General features: G+C 44.6%; 1 protein-coding gene across 1 annotated transcript in view; it reads left to right on the top strand.

Moving 5' to 3' along the window:
- The window catches only part of Trmt9b (tRNA methyltransferase 9B (putative)), a 50,256-nt gene that overhangs the window by 14,079 nt on the left and 15,643 nt on the right, over window positions 1-20,534 (top strand). Inside the window, exon 3 of the mRNA XM_038328558.1 lies at window positions 11,966-12,156. The gene's annotated coding sequence lies outside the window, so the exon portion shown is untranslated. The remainder of the gene's footprint in view (window positions 1-11,965; window positions 12,157-20,534) is intronic.

The following is a 20,534-nucleotide window of genomic DNA, read 5'->3' as shown; positions in this document are numbered from 1 at the left end:
GGCATCGATGTCAAGGGAATCTGCAGAAATCTGTGGGAGTAAGTGGCCCCCCTGGGTTGTGGCCTGTTCCTAGTGGGTAACGTCAGAAGGGCACAAGGTCCACACACCTTCGTGATTCTGATCTTGTAGTCTAGAAACATGTAGGCTTGCCCTTCAGTTGGAATGCTCCACAAGGATTTTTCTCTTCTAAACAAATGCTGCCCAATGATAGACACATTGCCACTTTGGATGTTGTTCTTAAAATTCAGCCAGGTCAGGAGGCCTCTAGAGACCCCCGTGTTTCCAGGTGCTGGCTGCTAACCCAGAGAACTCCTCTCTCCATTGCATTCAGCGCCCACTAGAGCAGGCAACCCAGGAATCACCACGGTGAGTGTGCAGGGGAGCAAAAGTGTATTCATTCCTCTCTTTCGGTAGGTATCTTCCTGTTTAACAGTGCCAGAAAATTACTAGATATAGTAAAGCCAAGCTGTATATTAACCACCCTGGTGTGGCCTGGCTAGACTGCAAGCAGCAGGTCTGTGGGACCAAAGTCAGAAGCCATGCAAGACTCGTGCATGTAGTCTGCACTCAGCATGCTGGGGAACTGGCTCCGGATACCTAAAGTTCTTCTCCAGACACTTGGAAGGAACCCTTATGGAGAGTGACACAATATTTGTCTAAAGCCTATGAACCTCCTCCCAAATGCTTTAAATCATTACATTGACTATATTTCCTAACACCAGGAGAACACTATATAAATAACTACTATGTTATTTATGAAATAAGGATTAGAAAAGGTATATAGGTGTTCAGTACAGATACAATATTTTTTTCAAAAGGTTTTAAATTTGGTGTGTGTGTGTGTATGTGTGTGTGTGTGTGTGTGTGTACAGAGAAGACAATATTTTGGAGTTTGTTCTCTACTACTATGATATTTGGCAATCAAACTCTATAAAGTTCTGTTCTGACTTCTACACACATGCTGTGGCATAATTGTGCCCCTACACACACACACACACACACACACACACACACACACACACACGTACACAAAGCACTGGAAACCTTAAAAAAATACAGCTTCATTTGGAAATGGGAATAGGGGCAACCTCTGAGCTTTGTACTACTTACTTAACTGCTTACCATCTGGTGCCTCACCCCTTCCTAGCTCTTAGATCTGTGTGATGGGATGGATTTGAAAGCTTTGTGGTACCTTGGGCTGTTAAAGAACACTTTCTGCATCAAGAGTCAGAGATTAGGGACTGGGGAAGTAGATCAGAGGTGACAGACCTTGCACGAGGCCCTGGTTTGATCCTCAGCACCTCATAGATCACTGTACTAGCTCAGAATTATAACAGAGGATCGGAAGTTCCAGACTAGACTGGGATGCCTGAAACACTTCCTTGAGAGAAAGAAGGTGGAAGGGAGGTGGGGAGAGCACACCAAAGAGGAAGGGCACTTGCAGAATTGTCTCTCAATTTTTTATTCTTGTTTTTAATTGAGAACTCCATATATAAGCTCCAGCATCTGTATCACGTCTGTCCTTCCCTTCCCACAACTCCTGTGTCTTCTCCCAGATTCATGATCTCTTGATCTCTTATTATTGTTGCATATGTACATATAGTTATATATATATTACATATTACATATATAGATGTGTGCGTCCAAACATTTACATAATACCTACTAAGTCCATCTTGCATTGTTTGTCTGTACTTATGTCTAGGGCTGACCACTTGGGATTGTGGGTAGCATGATTTGGGTAGCACAAGTCACAGTCTTCTGTGACTTCTACTTTTGGGTTTTCATGAGGCTTAATATAAGTTATGTTTCAAATTTTAAACTTAGATCTTTGATAGATTTAAAATGACGATTATTAAAGCACTAGTACAAATATTCAGCATATGGTTGAGGTTTAAAAGTATTTTATTAATTGATCGAGTATCTCATAGGCTGCTTGACCTGTACTCAAGAAAAATATGGAGAAGTTCCTCTGATAGAAATTAAGAAATAGGGCTGGACCAACAAGATGGCTCAGCAGGTTAAGGTGTTTGCCACCAAGCCTAACGACCAGAGTTCAATTCCCAGAACCCTCAGGATGGAAGTAGAGTTCCAGCTCTCACAGGCTATCCTTTGACCATCACAGACAAGCTGGAACACCTGCACCCACCCCATGTGATGTTAGTAATGGTAAACAAGAAGATAAATGGGGGAAACCAAAATGGATATCGCTAATAATTTCTGAACACTTTCCAAACCTCTGAGTTAGAGGTCAGGGGACAGATTGTGTTCTGGGTCCACATCTCCCGGGAAGGGCCCTGGTTGCCTGGTGTGGCATCTCCTAGGGGTGTAACACTTGGTCTGGGAGAGCGGAAACAACTAGATCCTGACCCACTGCTCCTAGAAGCAAACACTGTAGGGAAGGACCGTTGCTGGGCAACTCGGGGAGGAACAGGAAGCTAACAGGAAGGAACTGGTCCTTTCTCTGACTTTTGCCCTCTAAGTCCCCTGAGGCAGAGTCGTCTGGCAAAGAAGAAATGCTTTTTGTAGAGTCCTGCCCTCCAAATGCAAGGGAGTGAATACAGGGAGAAGCTCAGAGACAGGAGTTGTTAGTTTGATAACCAGAGTGGTCCCGAGTGCCTCAGGTGGACATGACTCCCATACGGAGGTGGGGACTACACTACCAAAGCAGGACTTGCAGAAGTAACTAAAAGTTTTGCTTTTTATTATGGTTTAAAAATAAAAAACTCACTGAGTATGGTAGTGCCTGACTTTAATCACAGAACTTGGGAGGCCAAGGCAGGTGGATCTCTGTGAGTTCCAGGACAGTATAGTGCACAAAGTGAGTTCTGGGTCAGCCAAAGTTGTTACAAAGAGAAAGCCTGTCTCAAACCAAACCAAACAAAACCAAACCAAACCAAACAAAACAACAACAACAAAAAAAAAACCAAGCAAACAAAAAACTCCACAAAGCCCACTATTCTAACCGTTTCTAAATACATGTTTCAGTGGCATTGCGTACATTCACATAACTCTGCAACCATAACCACCAAGAGAGGGGCTCCTTGCGTGAAAGTTAGTGGGAAGTCTTTGCCCAGGCCTCTTTAACAGTAGCAAAGAACCATCCCCACAGATTCCACTCCTGGGGACATAAGGTCACCTACATGTCCTGGTTGTCCAACACTACAGTTTGGACCATGAACCGTCTAACAGTGAGAAGGCTCTGGTGAGAACGAAGGAGTCATTGTCCATTGTCATGGCTTGTGACTGACTGCACGGTGTGCAGGATTGGGAGCTGGAGCAGAGGGAAGCGAGGCTCAGATGACCCTGTAAACCTAGCAGACAAACACATAGATTGTCTTGTTTAAAAGAGCAAAGCAGTAGTGAATGGGCTCTCCCTTCCCCTCCTCTCCCCTCTCCCTCTTTCTTCCCTCCATTCTGACCTCATTTTTATCTTTTTCTTTTCCCCTTTTCTCTTTGCCAGCCAGCTTGCTGGATGACAGCTGTGGACCAGGCATTCTTGTCAGGTGTTTCTTGATTATAAGCTTGACGTTGGTAAGTCAGAAGAGAGGAAAGCCTCGAAGTGAGAACAGTTTCTTTTAAGGACCTTGCCCTAAGAGGTGGCAGTGAAAAGAAGGCTTAACCTAGACCACGCTCTGTGTTCACACATGAAAGAACTGTACATTTTTTAGAGATATCGAAATGCATTTTATACTAATGGAAGGATCTAGGTGCCAGGAGAAAAAATTGATGATTGAGAAGAGACGAAAGCAAGCAGGAGGAACTTGTTTCTTGTCAGAATGGATTCAGCGTAGAGCTTTGGAGTGCTTCATGGGACAGCACAGAGTTCATCTCCGTCCCTCTAGAGGCGGAAGGAGATATGAAAAAAATGCAAATAGGTTAGCGGGGTGAGTCGCACGATCCTATCATCTGCTGCTTTCTTCTGAAAGCCGTGGGTGAGGAAAACAAAATGCTTCTGGGGGCTGGCGCTTCTGGCTGTTGGGGAGCATCCTTCCTCCATCTGTAGTTATCCTGGGTTCACCTCTGGAACCCATGCTTCTGGCTGTTGGGGAGCATTTTCCTCCATCTGTAGTTATCCTGGGTTCACCTCTGGAACCCATGCTTCTGGCTGTTGGGGAGCATCCTTCCTCCATCTGTAGTTATCCTGGGTTCACCTCTGGGTTTAATATTGTAATCGTCCTTCTAATCATTGAGGAAGGTTACCACAGGTCTAGAGGCAGTGAGCATTGGCGGAAACATGAGACTGGCTGGTTTCTCGCCCTTTAGTAAGCCACCTCCTCTGGTGTGGGAATGGGAGAACCGCAAGGTAAAAGGTCATCCTTACGCAGGCAAAGGAAGAGACACAGCCCTGAAGTCTCAGGTCCAGTTTTTATCCTGAATCTTGGAACTTCACATAAACTACTTAGCAAGGTGTGAGATCATATACTTTATTAACTTCTAAATTCAAACCTGGAGTTCATTGTTCAGCTTCTGCAACCCTGTGTAAATTCAGTAGTTAAGGGAATCAAGCCTACAGCTTGAGCTGGTGCCTTAGTCACTAGGGTTTAACCTTCTTCTTCTTAAGCTATTCAAATGCCTTACTTTCTCCTTAATTCCTTGAGTCCTTCCCACTGTTCCCTGGGGAGAGGAGCTCTGACCCTTAAAGGCTTACTCCATGTGGACACCCAATTCCTACAACCACAAGTGGTTAAGAGGCTAGTTTTTAGCCACTGGCAGCCTCCGGCTCACTCTGTGGGTTGTTAATGATGCTTTTCAGGGTATTCATATTTTTATTTCATCTAAAGCATCAGCAGTGGAGTACAATTGCCAATACTTTAAAATTTGGTGCTGGACGGTATGGTGCAAGCTTTTGCTCCCCATACTCAGGAGGCAGAGGCAGTCTGGTCTACAGAGCAAGCTTCAGGATAGCCAGGGCTACACAGAGAAACCCCATCTAGAAAAATACAAAGCAAACATAAAAATTAGTTTAAATTGGGGCTTGGAGATACAGTTGTGCAGTAAAGCGGTTAGAGTGGACTTGGGTACAGTTCTCAGCACCACATGGGTGCTAACATACATAATCCAAGTTCCTGTGAATCTGTTGCCTGCTTCTGGCCTTGCAGGCTCTTCATCCGTGTGGAACACAGACACATGAAGGTAAAACACTCACACACAAAAATTAAAATAAATAAATAGTTTATAAAACTAGTTAAAATGGTCAGTGGAGGTGGCTTTGGGCCATAAGAACACTTGTCTCACGAGTCCCATGACTTGGGTTCAGTCTCTGGAACCTATACAAGAAGCATAAGAATCTTGAGAGGCTGAATATAGGTCCCACCCATGACCAGGTCATGATATTTAATTCCTAGGGCCGCAATAATATACGGCCACAACCTGGGTGGTCTAAAACAGTAGAAATTTACTCTATCAAAGCTCTGAAATCCAGATATCCTGTATCAACCTATCAACAGGGCCACGCACCATGAAGGTTCCAGGGGAAACCCTCACATGCGCTACCATTGCTATTGGTTCCCCATTGACTGGCTGTGGCACCAGCCCCGCCCCCCACCCTGCTATGACAATCTTCCATCTCCCTTCCTTCCATCTCCTCTGCCATGTGTTGTAAGGACTATTGCCTCTGGATGGAGGCTTGACGTGGATGACCAGGATAATCTCATCTTGAAACCCCTGAGTATGTCTGCAAACTCATGTTTCCAAATACACCAGTCTTATCAGTCCCATTGATTAGGACATCTTCTGGAGGACCACCATTTAACCCAGTAAGCCATCCTGCCAGTAGACAGGGAGTAGGGAAATTCCCCTGCTTCAGGGATTAGGGAGACAGGCGTGGCTCCAAATCTCACCAGTTTTGCATATTATGAGCTTGTCCCAAGAGAAAATGCAGTTGGGGAAAATTACAGCTTGGTGTTGGACAGCCAAGAGGACCGAAGAGTGGCTACTTCAGTACAGGTAGCAAGGGGTATCTGTTTAATACAGTGTGGTATGAGAGACGTCGCTGTTCTGTAGGACAGAAGAGCTCCACAGAGACAAACTCTCTGTGCAGAAACTGAGACTCAATTATCTGTCTGCAGTGATCCAGGGCAGCGAGGAAATCACAGGGCAGTGAGGAAATCACAGGGCAGTGAGGGAACTGACGAGCAAACAGCCTGAAGACACTCAGATGATCGGACGAGGAGGAGGGGACACGGTAGCACTGAGACTGGAAGCATGGACTCGAGTGTACCATCCCTTTTCAGAGCCACGCACTGATTTCCATTCTGATAAAAAGTTCTTATCTCACTGAAACCTAGAGGTGCTGTCCGTCTGCTGCCGGGGGCAGTGGCAGAGTCCAGGTGTGTGCGGCAGGTGAGTCCTGAGAAAAGCTGCCCAAAGGCCAAACTGGACTCAGCAGGGCAGCCTTCCCATGGCGTGCTAATGTACGGGGACTTTGTTTTTTTTGGGGGGGTCAGGGCTGACAGTAGAGGACTACCAGGGTGCGCATCGTAGCACAGAGCTATGGAAGTGGGTGTGGTGGGGGAGGGAGGTTAGGATGCCATTGCTATTGCTGTTATCTCTCTCCTAAAATTCAGTTCTTTACGGCAGGGTTGGTTGGTGAAGATGCTGTCATCAGTCCACGGTGAGATAGAAACATTAAAAATGGCTTAATTACCCTTTCATAATGCCAACCTCTATCCAATTTGAAAGGAAAGGACTCTTTTCTAAAATCGGGGTCACCCAGTTTCTGTGGGAGTCAAGTTCCACGCTCATCTGAGCAGTTATGGTGACTGATGCTGAGCTTTCGGTGTTGTGGCATCCGTCACTCATGTCAAGTCCTAGATCTCAGAGAAATATCAGCTTCTCCTGGCTAAGCAAATATCCCCTGGAGGTTTTCCTGGAGTGTAAAATCCACAAGGAAAGGGGACTCCTGATCTAGATAAGCGCCTAACTTCAGGCTGTGGGAGAAGAACCAGCAACTGTGATCCTTGGCAGACAGGTATCTTTTGTATACACAAGGACTCTTCCTGAGCCAAGAGTAACATCGGCTTTATGTTCTCAGAAAGAAACCCAGAGCACCTGCTTCAAAGCTAACTGCATTATAAAATATATTTTGTGAGAACTGCTAGCACCGCCTCATATTGGCCCCTCAATTTCCCTCTATAAAATTAAGAGTATCTGTGCATTCGTTGGTTTCTAGTTAGACACCATGATCTTCATTTAAAATCTCTTTGTAGATCAATTCCCCGGCCCCTGGCCTGCATGACCATTTATCCTGACAGCAAAGTGGGCGCACGATGAATGATTGCGTCTGGTCTTCCTGTTCAGTACATCCGAATCATCTCCTCGTGGGCTGCCGATGTGAGCTCTGATCCTTTGATCTCTGCACAGGCTGCAAGCTAGTTTTGTCAAATTGACACCAGCAAAGATTGCCTCGGGGAAGCTGGTCTCTCTATTTCCATTCCCCTTAAACTTTATGTTTGATTTTCCTGTTCTTTTCTGGCATTTTTTTCTAATCTGTGAAATCAGAATGAATTACCATCTAGTAACCACGAAGAAGACCAAGCCATCGCCTGTGGAGGAACAACCTGTTAAAGGGGCCTGTGTTGGAACTCTCGGTGCTGTGTGTGTGTGCGTGTGTGCGTGTGTGCGTGCGTGTGTCCCCGCATCATACACCCATAACTTCACACGTTCACTTTCCCCACATGGAGGTTATTCGACTCACTTTGATTATAAGGATATTATTCCACTCAAAATCGAAGTCATTAAGACACAGAATCCTTGAAATTTTTGAAGGAAAGAATGACGTTTTCTTGGAGACATGTTGGATCTGCTTTCCTGAAGGAAAAAAAAGTAATCATTTTCCTATTGTCCCTTCCCTTCCATACGCTGTTTCTACAGAAATGCCTGGCAGGCACTGTAATCATAGAGGGGGCCTGTATTCTCCCGAGGCCATGCATTTTGCTGTTTTGGAGCCCAGCTTCCTAGGCGGTCCATGGGAACTCTTGCATTCTTTCCCTTGCCGCCTTCACTGTGTCCTCTCTGGCGGATCTCAGGCGTTTCCATGGAGAGTTCTGCGCATGGATGGGACTGTTTCACGGGTCCCATTACTTAAGAGTCACAAAGTTTGTGTCACTCCAAGCTGCAGAGCAACTGTTGCTATCTGTGCTTTTTCCCTCAGCCACTCAGTCCTTGCTCTCACCTTTTGTGCCCAGCCATTATTCTTGGCTGATCTCTATCCGAACAGAGTCTAGACAGTGGGAAACTGCATCCTTCACACCTCCATCCTCTCTTCTCGTGGCTTTCCGTGCAATTCTTGCTTAGTATGTGCACCCTCGTGCTTCCTTAATTACACTGAACTGTCCACCACTCTACCAGCAGCGGCGACAAGCTGACATGTGGGGCAGGTAAGTGTTAGTGGCCCTTGGCATGACCACCTCATTCCTTTCACTCTGTACGATCATCTCTGCCTGAATGTATTTCTGAATGCCAAGTGCTAGGATAATGTTTTGGGGTTTTGGTGGTGGTGGTGGTGGTGGTGATGATGGTAGTGGCAGTGTTTTGGTTTTTGTCATGATCTCTAATCCAGTTCACTTTCCCAAGATTCATGTCATTTTACTTGTCCTTCGGATACCACAAGAAGCCCCTGTCCAGGCCTGAACACCCCTCCCACCTCCTCTTCATTCCCTCTGATGGCAGATCACAGCATCATCCATTAGATCTATTAGATCCATCATCCAGTAGATCACAGCATCTAAGGGCTCTGAACAGGAGCAGGATCCGTTTAATCTTTATCCTTGGAGCTTTATCTGTACCAGAAAGTATATTGACCTTGAAAATACTCCATTATTTTCTGTTAAATAAATGACTGTGCAGTTTTAACTCCGTAAAGAAAATCCTTGAACCCTAAAACTGCCGTTGCTCTGTGGTTTAAAGTGCTGACTCCCTTCTAGGACAGCTCACTCATATGCTACACCCCCAAAATTACAGAAGGTTTGTCTTAGAAGATGGCTTCCCACTAGCCGAGAGAAGAAGAGACGGTGCATTCATTTTGATTCTAAATGGCTGATGGAGTACTAGGACTCATCTGAATTCAGACTTCTGAAGATGGATCCTGTTATGTTTTAATTTTACCAGACAACTTCCTGGAGTAGCTAATAGGGTTCAAATACTTTTGACAGAGGCAAATTTGGATAATAACATAGGAAAACTAATTATGCGATCATATGTGCAGGTATTTGGGGAGTATGGATTGAGCATGTAGAAAGCCCAGGGTGTTCACCTGTGCCTTCGCACCTGTTCCTGCCCTTGCCAGTGGCTCCTCTTCCTGAACAAGACCCTGAAGGCCTCAGCAGTCCTTGGAGAAGACTAAGAGCTCTGCTAATAATGCCTGAAGAAAAAGCACATACGCAGTCAAGCTGGAGGAGAAGAATGTGTGCCCAGCCAGGAAGGATCGTCCAAGTGGGGAAACTTTAGCCTATGGGCTCAGTAAACAAATGCATGTTATTTATAATCAAAGCAGTTCGGGAACAGGTGCTTAACCAGTAGCAATCTCAAGCTCTCTCTGGTGCTTCCTAAAGAGTCCCTTTTGATGTTCAATGTAACAGACCAGATACCTGCATGTGACCATCAGCTATCTCGAGCTAAGCGTCATTGCAAAAGACAAGAGATCCTTACATAGGGACCATTCTGTGCAGCTCAAAGAATGGCCTACCGTACTCATTCTGTCTTGAGTTTTGAATGAGTGAGTTTATTAAGTATATAGCAAGCAAAAATAAAAGAACAGTAAGTATCAGAGAAAGAACAAGCTATCATTAGATGGAGCGCTCACAAGGTCCAGCATCGACTATCAGAATAGCTGGACTCAGGGCAAATTGGGGTCTTACAGACATGCAACAGAAACTGACCGGGGAAGTTGAGGCAGTCAGCTAGAGTTTCTGAACAAACTTTCTCTCAATAGCTGAATGTCCAAATTCATTCCTCTGCAGGCATTTTTAGGTCATGGGAAAAACAATATTAACCTCTTTTGGTAATAGGCTACCTTCTAGCTGTTCTCAAACACACAGCTTTTACTCTTGAGGGGCTTTGCTGTTCTCTCCCCACCCCCCGTTTCAGATTTGTGGGGGTGAGGGGGTGGACAGATTGTCCCCAGATGATGGCTCCTGGAGAACACTTTGAGATAAATACGCTTGAATCTGAAATCCCACTTGCAGAGTCAGCTTCTCAGTGAGCTCAAATGGCACTAGAGATTCTGTCAATGTAATGCACATTACAGAAACCAAGGTTAGGGTGGGACAAATGAGCAACAGGAAGTTGGCCCATACATCCCACTCAGCCACCCTGACAATTGCTTCATATACCAAAAGATGTATGTTGTGGGCTTTTACGTGTGGAGAACATAGACAAGGATCTGCCCGACACAGGCAATGGCAGCCAATGAACAGATAATCAATGAGACAGAAGCACTGGTTATAGAATGGACTCTTTCTTTGACACCAAGCTGCACTTGGAATATCATTCTGTACGCTATAATCTCTGTGCTACTATGAGCTTTTTGTGTGAAGGTCACATTTGCCTTTTTAGTTTTTTGTTTGTTTGTTTTTTTGTTGAAAGCCTTTGGATTTCCTGATAACCTTATAAAAATTAAAGAAATAAGTATGAGCCACTTTGGGTGACTGGAATGTTGTCAAAAGGATGAGGAAGTAGCAGATACTGTAAAAAAAAAAATATGGCCCAGAATGACTTAATGCAATTAGTAATATTATCTCAAATAGTATGCATTTTTTAAAAATCCAATATAGTCTGTTCACTGTTCCCCTCTGGCATCTCCTCCCAGATACACCCAAGCTCCCCACACTTCCAAATTCAGGTTCTCTCTCTCTCTCTCTCTCTCTCTCTCTCTCTCTCTCTCTCTCTCTCTCTCTCTCTCTCTTTCAAACAGATAGATAATCAAAACAAAGCCAAACAAATAACCAAACAAAACAGAATAAAACAAAACAAATTTAAAAAAAAAACAAAGGAAAAGCTGAGAAATACACACATACATACATACACAGGCAAACAAAACTATAAAAACACAAAATCAGAAAGATTAAAAAATGCCTAACAGAGCAATATGAAACAAATATATATCTATATATTTAAAAATACCATTGAGTTAGTTTTCTGTTGGCCATGTACTGCTGGGCATAGGGCCTGCATTTCAATGATACTGCCCAGTGAGACTCCCTTGGAGAAAATCAACTATATTTTCCCTCCCGACCAGTTGTCAGTGAGAGGTATCTTCTCGGATAAGTTTGGGAGCTGGTGTCCATGTCCACCTCTCTGTGCTGGGGCACCATCTAACTCTGACCTGTGTCGCAGTCTCTCCGAGTTCATATGTGCATCAGCCCTGTTCTGTCTGGGAGGCAGTTTCCGAGGTGTGGTCCATCTCCGTCGGCTCTCCCAATCTCTCCACCTCCTCTTCTGCAGAGTTCCCTGAGCCCTGAGGGGAGGGATTTGATGAAGACTTTCCATTTACGCCTGAGGGTTCCAAGGTCTCTCTTTCTCTGCATATTGTCCAGATGTGCGTCTCTGCATTTGTTCCTGTCTTCTACAGGAGGAAGCGTCTCTGCTGCTGATTTAGTGGGACACTGATCTAAGAATCTAAGAGTGTAACAGAATGTCATTAGGAGTCATTTTATTGCTCCGCTCCTTTAGCAGAACAATAGTATCAAGTACTATGTATTTAATTAAACCACTTTAGAGATGACTAGTCCTGCTTATAATTGTGGGTAAAGTACAGCTTGTTTTGCAGAAAGCTTAAAAACTGATCCGCAAACTGTCCTGCTAATTCTGGCACATAGCACATACTAGCCTTTCTTTGTAGTTCCTACCTCCTTGAGTGATTGATGCATAGGTCAAGAGGTCAACCTGGCAGTAGTAAGTATCAGGTTTGATATTCTTATTTTGTAAAGTGGCTTGTTTTTTGTTTGTTTTTTTTTCCTTGTAGGGCCTGGACTCCCTTCAGAGACTCACACGGAGTGGTGAGTCCTGAGAAGGGCAAAGGATGCTACCTACTGACTTCACCCCCGCTCCTTTCATGTATGTAACATATTGAGAGAGTCGTGAGGAACAACAAGGAGAAACTGCCATGATTTACCAAGACAAGAAGTAATCCTCGGGCCTCACAAGATGATTCAGGTTAGTAACTCCCCAGTCTTACTGTAATGCAGATACAATGAGAGGGTTTAGTGGTGTGCATATGATTAAACCTAATGAGTCCCGGTTTTCCTTGTTTAAAATGTGTGGTGATATGTTGGAACGTAGATTGAAGTTTCTTTTTTTTTCTTTTTTTTTTTGCACTGGGGAGGGGGAACATTTGAAAATAGTGTACTGAATGAATAAAAAATTATACACATTTTTGGCATTTAGCAGTGATTTTCTAAGATATAAACATATATATGCATGCATGCATGTTGTTTGGTGTGTGTGAGTGTGTGTGTGTGTGTGTGTGTGTGTGTGTGTGTGTGTTGAGACAAGCTTTCTCTCGGTAGTCCTAGCTGTTCTGGGACTGGCTTTGTAGACCAGCTTGGTCCAGTGTGTTAATACCAAAAGATGCTATAGGAAAACTGGTCCAGCCTTGACAAGAATAGGCATTCTAATCTCCTTTAATTCCTGAAGGAAGAAAATAACAAACTATAGCCAGCAAGCTAGGAATGTCATAAATGCCATGCTCTGATTGGAGAAAGAAGTGCTCTTGGGGATAAAACTAAGCCTTCCTAGAGTTCCTTAGACCTCTGTGGGTCGAGGGCAATGTCTATCTCCTTGATGACCCAGCAGGGAGACCTTGACCCTGGGAGCATTTCAGCTCTTCTGAGTACTTTCTTCACCCAGTGACCTTTAGGAAATGTTATATCTGGGTAAAAGAAAGCAAACCTTTCATTTTGTTTTGTTGATGGTCTCCTCATATACCCAGAGTTTGTCTTTGAAATTGTGGCTGTTGTTGCTTGCTCTTCTTCTCAGCCCAGAAGTTTAACATTCCAAAAGTTCCTCATGTTGGGGACAGATGGGAGCTTTGACCTGCAGAGGGACATAAGGGAGTTTGGGGTCGAGGAATACACTCGTGACCTTAGTTGATTATGTAGTTTTCTCTGTGGCTACATCCATCAAGATTTAACAGATTAGGTTGTGGTGGTTTGAATAAAAATAATCCCCATAGGCTTGTAGGGAGTGGCACTATTAGGAAGTATGTCACTTTGAGGGCTCCAATGCTCAAGCACACCCAGTGTGGCATTCTCTTCCTGATGCCTGTCAATCCAGATGCAGAACTCTCAGCAACTATCCAACACCATGTCTGCCTACACACAGCCATGCTTCCTGCCGTGATGATAAAGGACCAAACCTCTGAAACTGTAAGCCAGCCCTAGTTAAAGGCTTTCCTATATAAGAGTTGCTGTGATCATGGTGTCTCTTCATAGCAATAGAAACCCTCACTAAGACAGGTACTTTCATTATGTATAGGGTGTTGCCTATCAGCCATGCCTAGATCAGACTGTTTTAAAATTCAAAAATTAAAGAGAAATATCATTGAATTGTCAAATTCCATTATTCATTTCCTTATTAAACATATTTTAGGATGTTCTGTGTAGGTCAGAGGAAGGGTAAATATGAGTAATGTAAGTAAATATGAGTGGGAATGGTAGAGAGTTCCTGTTATAAGTGATACCCTGGATTCTATCGGCGTGACCAACACATATTCACACATATGCACACGCACGCACACACATGCAGAGAGAGAGAGAGAGAGAGAGAGGAGTTGGGACTGAAGGAGTTAGGGTTGTACCATCTCAAAGCCAAATTGCTGTGTTGTCTATTTCACACTGAAGTCACTGTAACTTCAGAAAGGCCCATTTGATTGTATTTTCCTGCATGCAGCAAGACACACAGGTTGTTTTGGAAGGAATGGCCTCTGCCTGCTAAGGCTGAACAGCAGCCTTGTCAGCACAGATTCATGACTGGTGCTCCAGCAAAATCTGTACAAAGTCTTTGAAGGAACCCTCACCTTCCACCAGCAGCCTCCCCCGCCCACACACACCTCCTGGTAACAACCCTGGCCATGATTCCCCTGGTCTATTGTTCCATCGGTCTTTGTGTTCCTCCCCATGTTTATTGCCCTTTGTCTAAAAACCTCGTGAAGATCCCTTTGAATGTGCAAAATTAATAAAACTTTCCTTATAGAGACTTGGGAAACAGATCCAGCAAATTACACACTGATTAAAAATTTTCAGCTCAGAAGTAATCCTCATCTTTTCTGATCATAGTTGACACCCACAGACAGTCACGTGGCTCTGCCTGCTGGGGAAGGTGAAGTGTTTAATCCAAACACTTGTGATTTCTTAATGAGGACCCTGCTGCTAGAAGCAGGAATTGCTAATGTCCTTCTCACTGGTCCCCAGCCAGGCACTTGCTCTGTTAATTTCCCATTATTTCTTCTCTCCTTCAAGCTCCTAGGAATAAAGGATGCAAATGAAAGAAAGCAAAAGCCCAAAAACTCTGGTGTCAAAAGTCACTGGATTAGGGATGACTGAGGGTGATAAGATCAGAAACTCAACAAGCTTCAATTGAGGAGGTTTCCACTCTGCCCAGGGAGAGTTAAGATTAGTTTCTGAGACCCCAGGAACACAGACCACAAAGATTGGCTTCCTGGTACCCCCACTCTCTCCTCTCCTCTCTCCTTGCTGCTTGCCTCTCCTGACCTCATTCCTTCTACTCAGAGATGGGGCTTTTCCATATGGCAGGAAACATGAAGCCAACAGCTTGACCTTTTCATTTTTCCAACTCTGACGTCAGAGGCAAAGCCACGTCCTGTTGAGCAGCGCCACACTGAGATACCAGCAGAAGGATCCACTTGATCCTGGCTCACCTGCTCACCCTGAGCAGTGTGACTATGTCCAGGGTTGTGGGCCCATGTACAGCCACAGGCACATCACAAAGCCATCCAAGCAGTGCAAGACACGAGTTCTCAGAAGGACGGGGCAAACTGAAACAATGACTGGGTCAAGTTAGATAGGCCTAGAGTGCTGTTTTAAAATAGGCGATGCAATCCCGTTATCCTCCCACCTCACCGACGTAAAACCACTTCCCATTGCATTTAGAAGAAAATCTGAATTAGTTCTGAGTTTCAACACACAGCTTCTTTTTATTTATTTTTTTTTTATTTTATTTTTTATTTTTTTTTTTTGAGACAGGGTTTCTCTGTGTAACAGTTTTGGCTGTCCCAGAACTCATTTTGTAGACCAGGCTAGCCTCGAACTCTCAGAGTTCCTCTTGCCTCTGCCTCCCAACGGCTGGGATAAAAGGCCTGTACCACCGCTGCCCAGCCAACACATAGCATCTTATGAATTCTCCTTACCTTCCCTGTCTCTGCTGACTCACCAATGAGTATCACGTGGACCTTTGCTCCCCAAACATGTTCGGCCTAAAGGATACTTAAACTAGGCATCTGCCTTGCAGTCGCTTGCTTTCTTGGCTTGAGTGCCCCCCCCCCTCAAAAACAGCAACAAAACCAACAATAGCAAACAACTATAAAGTTATAACCACTATCAAGACATAAATTATTTCCATCACTCTTTGTACTTTTTTTACCTGCCAGTTCTTTCTCTTCCCTACATTGTGGCAAGTAACAATTGTTGTAGTGGGAGCCCCCTTGTTTGTTCCCAGCCGCTTGGCAGCTCAGACCCGAAATAATCACACAGAAACTATTTATTTAAAACATGCTTGGCCAATGACTCTAGCGTATTTCTGGCTAATTCTTATTTCAAATCAACCCATCTCCATTAATCTGTGTATACCTTGAGGCTGTGGTTTACGCAGTAAAGCTTTGGGTCTGTCTCTGGCGGTGCTACATGGCTTCTCTCTGACTCCACCTTCTTTCTCCCAGCATTCAGTTTAGTTTTCCCCACCTACTTCTGTTCTTCCCTGAGCAGGCCTAAGACAATTTTTTTTATTAACCAATGCTATTCACAGCATACAGAGGGGAATCCCACATCAAACAATCTCAATTTTTTTAGTGTTGCCCTGTTTTACTTTTATAATTACAAAACATATATATATATATATATATATATATATATTTCATTAGTGTTTTATCTGCATGTATGTCTGTGGAGGGTGTCAGATCCCCTGGAACTAGAGTTACAGAAAGGCATGAGCTGCCATGTAGATGCTGGGAATTGAACCCAGGTCCTCTGGAAGAGCAGCCGGTGCTCTTAACCACTGAGCCATCTCTCTGGCCCCTAGAAAACACATTTTACATATTCAGAGTTTTAAAAACAAAACAAAAAGACGGGAAAGGAACTCTGGAGCATAAGCAGGGTGTGGGTGACTGATGGAAGCCAGGAGCCGGCAGCCCAGACTGGGTTTCTCTGCATCAGAAAGGGAGAGTCACATGTAACAGGGCTTAGGAAAAACTGGGAAGTATTAAAATAGCAAGCAGTAGTGTGGTATGAACACAGCTTCTGAGACCTAAGGTTGGAGCATGGGTCACTGAGGAGATCAGACGAGGTTTGTGGTCAAGGGAAGAGGCAGCAGGCCATGTCGCCATCTGGGATGCTCTTCTGAGCTTTCCTCGCCTTCTTCCCAAAGTCGCTCCTTTTGATGTTTTTATCATTTGCATCTGGACTGCTCTTAAGTCACATGCCTGTGTATTCCCCATGGTAAAAGAGGGAGGTGGCTCCTGGTTGGAGAAGGTGGGTGACCCCTTGAAGTATATACTTCACCCCAGCGCCTTCCTCTATCTCTTGCCCTTGGCTTCCTGGCTGCCAGGAGGTAAATGGTTTTGCTTAGCCATGTCCTACATCAGCTCGTGAGCCCCAAGTAACCAGGCCAAGTGTCCATGGTGGTGTGAGCTGCATGGTAGTGTGAGCTGCATGGTGGTGTGAGCCAAAGTACACTTTTATCCCTTTTAAGCTGGTCAGGTCAGGTCACGGCGAAGCTAATTCATCTGTTGGGTTTTGCTTGATTTTGCCATCATATTTGTTATTTTTTTCTTCTTTTTTATTGTTTTTATAGCACTATATATTTTTTCTCCACTCTCCTCCCTTCTTCCTCTCTCCACTTCTACTCCCATGCTCCCAATTTACTCAGGAGATCTTTTCTTTTTCTCTTTCCTATGTAGATCCATGTATGTCTCTCCTTGGGTCCTCTTTGTTGTCTAGGTTCTCTAGGGTGGTGGATTGTTTGATATTCTTTTGTTTCTGCAAGGGTTAAGTTGTTTTATAGACTGCTTAACTAGTAACAGTAGCTGTTAGTATCCTTGAACACTCCTTCCTTGAAGTGTAAAACAATCATTTCTAAATTTTCTGTCATTGAAAAGGAACAATTTAATCCTCTGGTTTTCCTTCATATCACATAAAAAGAAGCAATTTGCCTGCCTTAGGGCTGTGAGAAACACAGTGGGACTGTAGGGAAGAATATCTTAAGGCTAACGAGAACGCACTTGAAATTCCAGCCTGGGAGCTGAAGAACTTCAGGACTCAGGCCAGCACTTGGCAGTGATGGTTGTCTTGGCGTCAAGTGGCCCTGAGGCAACGGTCCAGACCCTACAGAGGAGCTAGAACTAGGTCATAGAGCAGGCTGTACCCTCTTCCCGCTCTTTTCCCTCCAGTCTCTATGAAACACCGCAGTCTCTCATGCTGTTTAAGTCCTACAGTTATTTATTTATTTATTGCAGAACAGTCTTTCTCTTGTTTTATTTACTTGTGTGCCATTCAAACTGGACTCCAGCAATCCAGGAGCACCTGTGCTCACATGATTCCCTAGGACTCCAGCAATCCAGAAGCACCTGTGCTCACATGATTCCCTAAATCCTTTGGTTCAGATTCTCAGGGCTGAGCCAGCTCCACCCACGATCTTTTTCTCTGTGGGGCTGTTTTTCACCCTGAGTGCAGTCAGCACAGCAGAGAAGATTGCTGTTGATGACAGGGATGCTCTGTTCTCTTCTGTACTCTGTCCGGAACCTACAGTCACAGGGGCCGTGGCTGACAATAACATGGGTGAAAGGGGGTACTCCAGAAGGACTTCTTTTGTTTCGGGGACTTCCTTGAAGTGGAAATCTCTGGGGCAGCATTTCTCCCAACTAGTTTGTGCAGAACATTATTCTCTCAGAAAATGAGGAATAAAGAAAGAACAGCATAGGTCCGACGGTTTTCAGAAATGGAGATTTTACAGACCAACTGGGACAGTTTTCTGAACCCCATAGCCTGCTGGTGAGCCTTTACGTCTCAAAGGGGAGACAGAAGCATGGGGCTTTGACCACTTACCCCTTTGATCTGGAATCTTTCTCAGGTTTGGAATTTGGTGACACACAGGGCAGGAAGCCTGGCTAAGCTCATTTCTGTGTCCTCTGCTTCCCCTAGGATCCACTGCTGGTTTCCCCCGTCTAGTCTTAATATGTTAATCAGCTACCAAAGTCAGCAGGAACTTGCTTATTTTGGCACACAAAAAATTCTGATAGAAATTAGTACAAGAAGCTCGAAGACACAGAATTTCAAGTGTCACATCTGCAATCAATAATTAACCCTACCACATTGAAACCTTGAGTGTGATGTGATAAAAAGCAGAATGGATTCACCCTGCTCACACATTTAAAGACAGCAGTCTTCAGGGTTTCTTGTTTTTGGTAGAAGCCAGGCAATTTGGGTAAGAGCTCAGAAAAAGGTCTCCAAGGGATGCTAAACAATCTGCACTTAAATTAGAGACTTTGGTATTTTATCTTTCACCATTTTTTAAAAAATCTTCTCTAGTACATTACATCCCGACCACAGTTTCCCCTCCCTCTGCTTCTCCTCCATTTCCCTTAAAGAGAAAAAAAGAAAAAAGAAAAAAACAGGTCTCCCAGGGATATCAAAGCAACAGGACAGAACAAGTTACAGTAAGACTGGGCACAACCTTCACATCAAGGCTGGATGAGGCAACCCAGTAGGAGGAAAGGGGTCCCAAGCACAGGCAAGAGAGGCAGAGACACCTCCACTACCAAAGAACACCAATCCAATAGCCATAATGTGTATGCACAGGACCCATAGCTAGGTCAGCCCCATACAGGTTCCCTGATTGTAGGTTCAGTCTCTGAGCCCTGCTCAGTTGATTCTGTGGGCTATGTTCTCATGGTAAAATTGGAGCCAATTTTAAGTAGGCACATATTTGCCACTGCCACTTATACTTGCCTCATTGTACTTGCCAGTGTCATTTGTTCTGAGTTTCTCCAAAATAGTTAGGCCCGATTGATTCCCTAAAAGGCGTGTGGCATTCAAATAGACAGATTGCTGAGATGGAGATTTTGACTTAAAAGAAAAGTCAGCAGGGGCTGGGGAGAGGGCTCAGTAGGTAAAGAGCCTGCCGCACAGGCAAGAAGAACTGGAGTTCAGGCCCTCAGCACCCATATAAATGCCATTGTGCATGCTGCAGGTGGGTCTGCAGCCCAGTGCTTGGGAGGTCGGGGTGAGGGCTGGTTGTGTTTTAAGTGCTGAGAATTCAGCATTAAATGTGACAAAGCTCTCCATACTAGGACCCTCCAGGTAGGGAGGGAGGTCTGTCCAAACAACTATTACGGAACTGCATGCAGCATGCAGTAGACACAAGAAATCTAAGAGTTACCCACAGGACCAAATGCTCTTTTAAGTTTTTGAAAATGTTTTCCTATTAATTGATAAAAGCCGCTCTCTGAACCTCTAGCCATTTCTCTTGGGTGTTCCTCGTTTTCATACCGTGGTAGAATAAAAGAGCAGGCGTTCAGTAGCGAAGGCCTGGCTGCTGCTCTTCTCCCTCTCTCATCCCTCCCGCTGGCCCTTACCCTTCTTGGAGGAGGGGATGTCTGTGCTAGGAGAAGGTCAGGATCTGCCCAGCTCCTGTTTGACCTGGAATGTGTGACCTCTGGGAGGTCTTAGGCTGTGGGTTATTACAGGTGATAAATGAACCTTAAGAGATAAGCTGAGTTCAGATCACAAAAGGCATTGCAAGGCCTCCTGAGCCAGATGAACTTAATTGGACCACTGTGAAGACCTTTGAAGATGCTCGAGGTGGAAAGCAACATGACTGGGTGAACATTTCAACTAAGTAGGTGTAAGTGGTTATTATCCCTAAATAAATAAATAAATAAATAAATTGAAGTGCTAGAAAATCTGTTTGCAGCCTGTTGAAATAGCTCAGGTCAAGAGCTATTTACTCCGAGATCAGATTAACATTGGGCTCATTCGCTCGTTCATCGTGGTATGGCCATAAACAAGAGCTGTTTACTCAAGAAGAACCAATGAACATAGAGAAATTATTGAAATCCAAGGACGTTAAAAGGGTAGAATTCATAAACCTACCCCAGTGCATGTGAGTCTGTGTGTGGTGTGTGTGTGTGTGTGTGTGTGTGTGTGTGTGTGTCTGTGTGTGTCTGTGTCTGTGTCTGGGCCAGAGGTCATCTTCAGGTGTGCATCCCTAAGCTACTCTCTTTGCCAGTTAGGCTACACTGATGGGCTAGGGAGCCCAATGGGTCCTACCATCTCCAGCTAAGTACTTTAACCAAGTGAGCCATC

Source organism: Arvicola amphibius, chromosome 4 (assembly GCF_903992535.2).
Source record: "Arvicola amphibius chromosome 4, mArvAmp1.2, whole genome shotgun sequence".
NCBI lineage: Eukaryota > Metazoa > Chordata > Mammalia > Rodentia > Cricetidae > Arvicola > Arvicola amphibius.
The sequence above is the reverse complement of the archived record's forward strand: the minus strand, read 5'-3'. Positions and strand labels throughout refer to the sequence as shown.